The sequence below is a fragment of the Silene latifolia genome, chromosome 8 (assembly GCF_048544455.1).
Source record: "Silene latifolia isolate original U9 population chromosome 8, ASM4854445v1, whole genome shotgun sequence".
NCBI lineage: Eukaryota > Viridiplantae > Streptophyta > Magnoliopsida > Caryophyllales > Caryophyllaceae > Silene > Silene latifolia.
Window position 1 is genome coordinate 86,073,468 of NC_133533.1, and position 11,154 is coordinate 86,084,621.

Below are 11,154 nucleotides of genomic sequence, written 5' to 3' on the forward strand. Positions count from 1 at the left end.
CGGTCTATATAAAAAGAAAGGTAGAGAATTATTTCTGACCTAATACTTTTTCTGACCTTGCCTCCTCTTTCTCATCACAAGAACACAAAGACAATAAAATTTTACAGAAAATTTTAGATTGATTTCTAGCATAATCAAAGGGTATATCTCATATCGTCTTGGGTGCAACCAATAGGCGAATACCTACTTTGGTATTGTTCTTAGGCCATATTTGCTAAGACCGGAGGTTAATTCTAAATCTTTTACTTATGTTTATGTATTTTATTTTATGACCTTAGATCATCTTCTTTAAATCGTTATAATCCTTCTAAATTAAGGAGAAGTATGCAGATTATTTCCCACATCACATACTTCCGCAGTTGCGATACATGGAACACATTATGCACTCTCTCTAGCGCAGCTGGTAAAGCCAGACGATATGCAACTTCCCCAACTCGCTCTAAGATCTCATAAGGCCCGATAAACTTCTGACTTAGCTTGTCTTTCTTCCCAAATCTCATAACCCCACGCATAGGAGACACTTTCAAAAGAACCTTGTCCCCAACCTGAAACTCTATATCTCGGCGATGTAGATATGTATAACTCTTTTGCCTATCCTGAGCTGCTCTCATCCGTTCCCTGATCATCTTAATCTGTTCCACCATCTCATGCACCATCTCTGGTCCTAAAACCACTGCCTCAGCACTATCGTCCCAACAAATCGGACTCCTACATCTCCTCCCATACAAAGCCTCAAACGGTGCCATACCAATACTAGTGTGATAGCTGTTATTGTACAAAAATTCTATCAAGTCCAACCTCTGTTCCCAGCTACCACCAAAATCCATCACACAAGCTCGCAACATATCCTCAAGAGTCTTGATCGTTCTCTCAGTCTGTCCGTCTGTCGCAGGATGAAATGCTGTACTCATCTTCAAAGTTGTTCCCAACGATTCATGCAACTCTTTCCAAAACCTTGATATAAATCTCGCATCTCTGTCAGACACTATGTCCTTAGGGACTCCATGTAACTTAAGCACGTTCTTTCGATAGGCCATAGCCAATTGTGCTTTAGTCCATGTATCTTTCATTGGAACAAAGTGAGCTGACTTGGTCAGTCAATCAACTATTACCCAAATCATGTTGTTACCTTGTTGGTTCTTTGGCAAACCCGCGATAAAATCCATGGAAATGGATTCCCACTTCCACCCAGGTACCGTTAAAGACTGAATCTTACCTTGTGGTCGTCGTTGTTCCCCTTTAACTCTCTGGCATGTCAAACAACGGGCTACAAACTCACCTGTCTCTTTCTTCATCCCAGGCCACCAAAACGTATTCTTTAAATCCTTGTAAAAGTTATCTCCACCTGGATGAACTGAATATGGTGTGCAATGTGCCTCTGTCATGATAGTCTTTTTCAACTCCTCATCATTAGGAACACACCACCTACCATCAAACCTCAAACTACCATCAGTATGAATAGAGAATCGAGACACGGTCCCTTTCTCTACTCCAGCTCTCCACTCAAGTATCTTAGGATCCAACGCCTGATTACCTCGAATGTCATCATAAAACTCAAGCTGCACTGTCAGATCGCCCATGGCATCTCCTTTCTGCATCATATGTATCCCAAACCTCGCTACCTCATCTCTCAGCCTCATCAAAGATAGAGCTGTACACAAAGAATGTACACTCTTCCTACTCAAAGCATCAGCAACTACATTGGCCTTCCCTTCATGGTAGATAATTTCCATGTCGTAATCGCCAATCAACTCCATCCACCTCCTCTGTCTCATGTTCAACTCCTTTTGAGTGAAGATGTACATGAGACTCTTGTGATCATAAAATACCTTAAAGATTGATCCATAAAGGTAATGTCTACAAATCTTGAGAGCAAATACCACTGCACCCAACTCCAGATCATGAGTAGGGTAGTTCTCCTCATAAGGCTTCAATTTCCTAGAAGCATAGGCAATCACCTTACCATTCTGCATCAACACACATTCCAACCCATTCTTTGAGGCATCTGTATAAACCTCAAAGTTCTCAATCCCCTCAGGTAATGCTAAGATAGGAGCTGTGGTCAAACGCTCCTTTAATGTTTGGAACGCCGTCTCACAACTCTCATCCCAACGAAACCTGTTCTCTTTCCTCATCAACGCTGTCATAGGTCTAGCTATCTTGGAGAAATCTTTCACGAACCGTCTGTAGTATCCAGCTAAACCCAAGAAACTTTTGATCTCAGCAACATTCTTTGGTGCTTCCCACTTTGTCATCGCTTCGGTCTTTTAGGATCTGACTACTCCATCTTTAGAGATCACATGCCCCGAGAAAAGCAACCTTCTCTAACCGAACTCACACTTGGATAGCTTAGCATATAGCTCATGCTCCCTCAAAGTCTGCAACACAACCCTCAGATGCTCCTCATGCTCCTCCTTAGTCTTGGAGTAGACTAAGATATCATCGATAAACACCACTACAAACTTGTCCAAAAACTGTCTAAAGATCCTATTCATCAAATCCATGAACACTGTCGGTGCATTAGACAACCTAAACGGCATCACCACATACTCATAATGGCCATACCTCGACGTGAAAGCTGTCTTTGGTATGTCCACCTCTCTAATCTTCACTTGATGGTACCTCGATCTCAAATCAATCTTAGAAAAGACTGATGCACCACTCAACTGATCAAACAAGTCATCTATCCTTGGCAAAGGATACTTGTTCTTCACTGTCACTCGGTTCAACTCTCTATAGTCTATGCACAACCTCAAACTCTCATCCTTCTTCTTCACAAAAAGAACTGGTGCTCCCCACGGCGATACACTAGGTCTAATGTATCCCTTCTCTATCAGATCATCCAACTGCTTCCTAAGCTCCTCCATCTCCTTAGGACCCATACGGTACGGTGCCTTAGAGATTGGCCCCGTCCCTGGTTTCAACTCTACTGTGAAATCTATCTCTCTTCTTGGCGGCAACCCCAGAATCTCTTCCGGAAACACATCCTCAAACTCTCCCACCACTGGTATCTGATCAACCGTCGGACCCTCGATCCGGTCATCTCTCACATGGCACAATATCAAAGGACATCCCTTTCTCAGATATGACTTCAAAGTAACAGCTGCAATCAACTTAACTTTGGGTTTGACTAGAAACCCACGATAAGACACATTAACGCCCTTAGGGCCTCTTAAAGACACTTTCTTTTGATGACAGTCTATCTTAGCTTTATACTTTCCCAGCCAATCCATCCTAACTATCATCTCAAAACCGTCAAAAGGAAACTCTAGCAAGTCTACAGGGAAAACAACTTGCCCAACTATCATAGGTACATCTCTATATAACCTCCCACAAGATACAGACTCACCCGAAGGTATAAAAACTTGCTCACTAACAGACTCATACACCCTCAAACCCAACCGTTTAACATGACTCGAAGACACAAACGACTGAGAAGCCCCCGAATCAAACAAAACAAAGGTATGAATACCATTAACAAGAAAAGTACCAGTGATAACGTGTGCATCATCTTCAGCTGCTTTCTTCTCCATCATGAACATCTTTCCACTGGTCTTCTGTCCACCTCCCTGGACAGTACTGGCTGACGTGGTCGGCTTAGCACCCGACCCTTGATTGTTGTTGTTGTTGTTCGTTGGTGGTTTCTGATAAGAATTACCGCCGTTGCGGTTGCCTCCACTCTGGTAGCTCTGACTTCCCCGGTTTGACCACGACCCAGCCGGTCTATTGCTCCCGTATCTCTGCGCAGGTCTCTGGAAAGTTCCCGGTGCACTCATGTCTCTTGTGGCCTACACCACCACAACTGAAGCAGGTCGTTCCCCAACTACTACTACCACCTCCACGGCCACGCCCAAAGGATGCCCCCAAAGATCGAACCACCCGACCAGGAAGAAAACCTCTAGATGGGCGATTGTGGTTGCCTTTCTTGTGACTAGATTGGCCACCACCCTCGCTCTCAGACTTCCTTTTCTCGCCACCTAACCTCTCCTGAGCCATCTCCACCAACCTCTCAGCTCTCCCAGCCCTCTCATAAGCTTCCTTAACATCAGTAAGGACTCCCATGGGTAACTTATCCATAATCTTAGGGGTCAACCCCCTCTCAAAGCTCGCGCTTGATTCTCCTCACTCAAACCCATATCCTCAAAGATACCTAGACTTGTCATTGAACCGCCTGTAGTACTCGGCCACAGACATCTCAGCGGTCATCTTAAAACTGTCAAACTCTTCTCTCAACTTACTCCTCACATGCTCCGGCACAAACTCTTTTCTCATAGCCCTACGAAACTCTTCCCAAGGTATAGCAGGTAAACCTTGGTTCGCATATAACTCCTTAGCACTCACTTTCACCGTATCCCACCACTTACCACCGCCTCCCTCGGATAGAACGCACTGTTCCACTCTCATCTCATCGGGACGGTGAACCAAATCTAATATGTTCTCCATCTCTCTAAGCCAGCTATCAAGAAGGTTAGGCTCCCCAACCCCCTTGTACTCTTTCGGGTTAAACCTCGCTATATAGAGGCTGATTTTAGAGTGATCAACCTCTTTCTCCTTATCCTTATCCTTATCCTTATCTTTCCCCACTGTCTTTAAAGCCTCGAAGAGCATCCCGATGCTCCAACATCTTAACGATGTCATCTATGTTCATAAGCTCAGCTCTCGCATACAACGCATTCTTCTTGGGCGGCATCTTGAAACTATATCAGAAAAAGGGGTGAATATAAACATACGCGCCAAAACCTCAAAACACGAAAACAAGCTGCCCAGACCCTACTCGATCGAGTTCCCAAACATACTCGATCGAGTAACAGCCTACTCGATCGAGTGCCCACCATACTCGATCGAGTGCCCCAACATCAGACCCCAAACAGACCTTCTGATCTCTAACATACTCGACCAGGCTACTCGATCGAGTGACCCCCTACTCGATCGAGTGCCCAAAAACACGATTCTGGACTCAAAATCGTCAAAAACCCACCCGGTCAAGTCAGTCCCACTCGATCGAGTCATGCTAACTCAAAAACGCTACCCGCATGCTATATCATATTCTAACATGCTCAAAACTTTATAAAACCAACGTTATATCATAACTAAGCATATAATGCTACGCATCTTTGGATACGATCTACGAAATCATTATATCATGTTATTAAACGCCACATTGTAAACATCCATCATGTTTCTCATTCCAACAACAGTTCTACATATATCATCAACCTTTCTTTCACATTCTCAACTTTCTACTGCAAACATCCAACAGTTACACACACTTCATCACATTCACACACAAGCTAACCAAACAACGCATACGACCTTGACATACACCCCCCATGTGACCGGTTCAAAATTGTAGGGTGAGTTCGCGACTTCAGGACGTCTCTCAAGCCTTTGCATTAGCTCCTACAACCTTTACCCCGGGTTCATTTTAATTGACTCCCTATGTTCATTAGGTTCATTGGCTACAGGTTTCAGGATCGTCGCTCTGATACCATTTGTAACACCCCCATACTCCAAGTGCCTTACCAGGACCACTCAGGTATAAGGATGCTACCATCTCGGTTACCCGAGGCATGATATTCATAAGACAATAACGAAACAACTTAAATGATATAACTTTAGTGAAAAGTACAACTGAAACCAAATCCCAAAATACGGGTACAAGTTCTTAAAACCAACTGTCTCATGAAATATCGAAACGTCATAAAACTAAAAGACTACAAATGAAGACTTCTATCGTCGACGGTGGCACATCCCAGCCTATCCCAATACTCAACTCAAACGCTCAATTATCGCTCACCATCCCCGAATGGATCACCGCAGTTTACAAAACAACAACCGGTCCGATACTAATCACACAACTCAATATATCAACAATAAGATAAACAGACGGCTTAACCGTCACACACACACAATCACGCCAATCCCAACAATCTCAATCACCGATCGTCCACCTGGACACCGCCAATGGGGGACCGCAATCGTTCCCACCTAAGCCCCGCTCATCATACCGAGCGATAACTCTGTCCATTAATGTGCACATCCCCTTCCGTGGCGGGTTCCACGAAGGGCGAAACTAGGGCGTGAAGCCACTCCCGCAAGTGACTCCACTCAACCGAGAACACATCTCGAGAACCATAGACAAACAACCACAATCACAATCACAGCCGTCACAATACAATTACTATATCAAACAATCAATCTCAACACATTAACAATCATCCAATTATGGGACTAATACTGAGTAGGAAATCCTACCTGAAAAGCACAACAATCAGACGGTCTCTACAGCTGTATCAAAAGGCTTCTTCTACAAAACCTCCTCCTATCATACAACATACAAATGCTACCAAATCACAAACTACTCAAAAACCCCCAAATCCCTAGATTAGGGTTTAACCAACTTAAAGGAAAGACAATAAAAAGGGTACATAGATCTTACCCTCGACGCAAGGATCTCAACGGTATAACCAACGATGAAAACCGACCTTCCAAACTCCGGGATTTTCTAACAATGCGATTAAGATGATGAACGTACTTGCTTTCTCTCTTTGACAGTAAATTAGGTTTTGCAAAAGTATTTAGAATGATGACGAAAAAGGTTATATATCTTAATCGCATAATTAACAAAACCCGAGAAAAACTCCCCGTAAACCGGCTACTCGATCGAGTACCCCCCTACTCGATCGAGTATCCAACAGGTCAGAAAGTATTTTAAAACGCAACTCACCCTTACTCGACAGAGTAAGGCCTACTCGATAGAGTACCCAAAGACTCATAAATACGGAGTATTACAATTACCCTAATCTTTCATAATTACCCTTCTACTAAAAAAGAATTAAAAATCTGTTTTATCCCTCTCTCTCTCTCTAAGAGCACTCACAATAGAGAGGATGAGACATCATAACACTCTCTTTCCTCTAAGAGGATATCCTCTCTATGTGAGACACATGTTACATATCCTCTTAGCAAGAGGAAGATGCTTACTTCTTTTATCTTCCTCTAGCTAGTTTTAGAGGAAAGCTTACATTGGCCCGCCTACTACCCACAAACCAATCACTAGTTGTCTTTTGCATAATAATTCTTTTATTTTTATCTTTTATATAATTTTGAGATTATTTAAAGTAAGAGAGGTAATATGAGCGGATCCTCTCTATTGTGGAGAAAAAATTAAGAAAGAGGATGTTAATGGTGAGAAATGAGATTGATGAAAGAGAAAATGAGGTGTCGAAAAAGTAGCGGAAGAGTGGAAAAATAGGAGGAAGATAATATCCTCTCTATAGTGGATGCTCTAAACACAATCAATCCGTTAATCGTTCGACATGGATAATAATTCGCACATTATTTGCATGTATTCTCGCCGTTTTATCAACAATTTTATTATGCCCCATCTTATAATCGATTTAGTTAATGTTTTTCTTTTATTAAAAAGGGGATTTTTACAATTAGGGTTTGGATTGAGTTGGGTTGTTGAAGGAATGGTTAAGGGTCGTCATTCTGGACTAGGGTGGTCGGAGGGGGGGGAGGGGCGGCGTCGAGTGGTGGTTGTAGTGGTAGTATTGCTACGGTTGCTACAGGTTCTAGGTTGTTGGAGGGGTAGTCATGAGTGCAGGTTCTAGGAGCGGGGAAGGGGTTGTCGGCGCGGGAGAGAAGCAGGGATGACTGGTTGGCGCTAGAACGGCGGTGTGGAGTGGTGGTCGGCGGCTTTGGGAGGGTGGTGGTTGATGGGGTAAGGGTTGTCGGGTGGTTAGGTTTTGGGGTAGTGTACGCTAATTGCATTTTTTTTTCCTTTCATTCTCTCTTGGTGAGTTGAGAAATGAGAGAGGCACATTCGAAATAAAAGGGCAAAAATATACGGGATTAAGTAAATTGTTGTGCGGGATTTAGCAAGTCCCTTATTAAATACCACCCATTTTTTTCCCCTTTAATTCACACCAAATTCGTCTCAGAATTACAAATCTTGAATTCTGGGTTTTATTACCCAAATTCTAACTATTATCAAAGTATCAAGTATGTTTGTTTTATCTCTACTTTCAGCTTTGCATGCACCTATTCATTTCATTTTAAACTAATTTATTGCCTAATTTGATTTAATGTCGTGGAATTATTACATAAGACCGTTGTATAGCGTATTGTCTTACGATATACTCCCTCCGTCCCGATCAATTGTTGTCCTTTCGTTTTGGCACAAAGACCAAGGAAAGAGGAGGGGGCCAATAACTAAATGACAAGTGTAACAAATTGAATGAGAATGATCAAATTACTCATCAAATTCATTCTTAAAATAGAAAGGACAACAAATGACTGAGACACCCTAATATGGAAAAGGACAACAAATGACCGGGACAGAGAGAGTATTTTACATCGAAAAGTTCTTGTGTACTCCGGGAGTACCGTACTCCTTACACCTAGGTTATTATTATATTCTATTTGGTGGATTAGTTGTAAGTGTAAGGAGTACGGTACTCCCGGAGGACGTAAGAATTTTTCTTTTACATCTCATCCATTTCATTTCATATCATTAAATGAGACGTATAAGGCATGGTAAGACGACGTAACAATTGGGTAGCTGTATTGGCTAACAATTTGAATAGAGTATACTCTCGATCCTAATTATTCGTTTACCTTTAATTAGAAACCTAAATATAAACAAATGATTGAGACGTAGGGAGTATCAATCTAAATGATCGTATGCATAATTCCTCCGTAATAGATTGTTGAAGAGGTTTAGTCGTTTATAGACTGCAATTGTTTGAATTTCGTAAGGTAATGCATTTTGTTTGGTGTTTGACGTAATTCATCTAATTATATGATTTAAACTGTTCCTCAGGGTAGTAGGTGAAGAACGTTGATAGCGGTATAGTATGTCCCGTTTCGTTTTGCATCTAGTACTTGTTATCTGGGATCCTAATCTCAATCTCATGTTTCTCCTCAGTCTGTCCCGTTTCGTTTTGCATCTAGTACTTGTAAACAACCTTCAAATTTATATTGTGTGATTGTGATAGGAATCTTGAGTTATCAATCAACTCAGCTACCTTGCTCGACGGAAATCAACCTAAAAATGAATGCCGAAAATACACCTGCTAAAACGGTTACTTGTATTTGACAACTGTGAAATATGAGAAACTGGAAAAAGTGAATGAAGGTGATTTCTCATTAATTCAACACCATCATACAATGCACAATTATATACACCTACGATCTTCCCACTAAATAGGAAACAATATTTAAACTACTTATAATATGGTAACTAAATAACAACCTATCTCTAAAAGGTACAAAAGAGATATGATACATATCAATTAGCTGTCATACCAAATCACACGATATTATGGATATCAATTATCCATATTCTAACACCCCCCCTCAAGTTGGAGCACTTGGTAAACCGAGGCCCAACTTGAACTGCAAATGATCAAACGATTCTCCGCCAAGCGCCTTTGTAAATAAGTCCGCTATTTGCTCCTTGCTCCGGACATGAAACGTCTTGATCGTGTTAGACACTAAGTGTTGCCGTACAAAATGACAATCAATCTCTATGTGTTTCGTACGGTCATGAAAAACCGGATTTTTAGCTATGTGCAACGCCGCTTGATTATCACAATGTAGATGCATAGGTTTGGTATGAAAAATACCGAAAGATGCCAAGAAAGATTTGAGCCATATGAGCTCACTTGTGACAGCTCCCATTGCCCTATACTCGGCTTCGGCGGTTGATTTTGCTACCGTTACCTGCTTCTTTGCTCTCCATGAGATGGGAGAATTTCCAATAGAGACAAAGTATCCACTCAAAGACCTCCTAGTAATAGGGCAACTAGCATAATCCGAGTCACAGTAGCCTCGCAACTGGTAATCCACACTCTTCCGGAGAATTATTCCTTTGCTCGGGCTCCTTTTAATATAACGAACTACTCTTAGGGCTGCTTCCCAATGTTCCTTACGAGGTTCATTAACGAATTGAGACAAAATATGGACGGCATAGACAAGGTCCGGGCGTGTAATTGTCAAGTACACTAACCTGCCAACCAATCGACGGTATTTCATGATATCCTTCAGTATTTCTCCCTTTGCTAAAGCTAGAGTATGCCTCGGCTGGATAGGAGTATACATGGTTTTAGCTCCTGACATTCCACTTTCTTCAATAATATGCATAGCATATTTTCTTTGATTCAAAAATAATCCATTTTTACCATGTGCTACCTCAATTCCCAAAAAGTACTTGAGTCGTCCCAAGTCTTTGACACCAAACTTCTTATCTAAAAAACTTTTGAATTTGTTACATGCCTCATCATTGTTGCTAACCACGATCATATCGTCAACGTACATGAGTACACCGATAAAAATGCCATTTCGATTGAGTGTAAATAAGGAATAGTCCGCAAGGGATTGTGTGAAACCATACCTCGTCATTGACTCTGTTAATTTTGCAAACCAATTACGGGAGGCTTGTTTGAGCCCATAAAGCGATTTCATGAGTTTGCAAACTTTATTCTTTTCACCTTTTTCGAACCCCTGTGGTATCTTCATATACACTTCATCATCGAGATCGCCATGAAGAAACGCATTATTCACATCAAGTTGCTCTATCTTCCAACCTTTCATTACTGCAATAGCGAGCATACAACGAACACTTGTCATCTTTGCTACGGGTGCATATGTCTCATGGAAATCAATCCCCTCTACTTGGGTGAACCCTTGTGCCACGAGTCTTACTTTGTATCGTTCAATATTTCCATTTGACAAGTACTTGATCTTGTATACCCACTTACAACCGATCGGTTTCTTTCCTTCTGGCAGCGTAACTATCTTCCAAGTCCCATTTCTTTCTAAGGCATCAATTTCCTTTCGCATTGCTTCACGCCACTGTGAACTCTTGGCTGCCTCGTGATAATAAGAAGGCTCCATGTTCTCATCAATTTTGGCTAGAAAAGCTTTGTGAGTTTTAGAAAAACAATTGGTAACAACATAATTCGCTAAAGGATAGCGCGTACCTGACGACGAAGGTGATGCTTGTGCGTGATGAGCATGCGACATGGGTGTAGTTATGCGTGTTGACTTGCAGTAATAATCTTTTTTCCATGATGGTTCGAATTTCTGTCGTGCCCCTCGACCCATTTGAGTTTCTGAAACTGTACCAGTTGGTTGCAAAACTTCTGT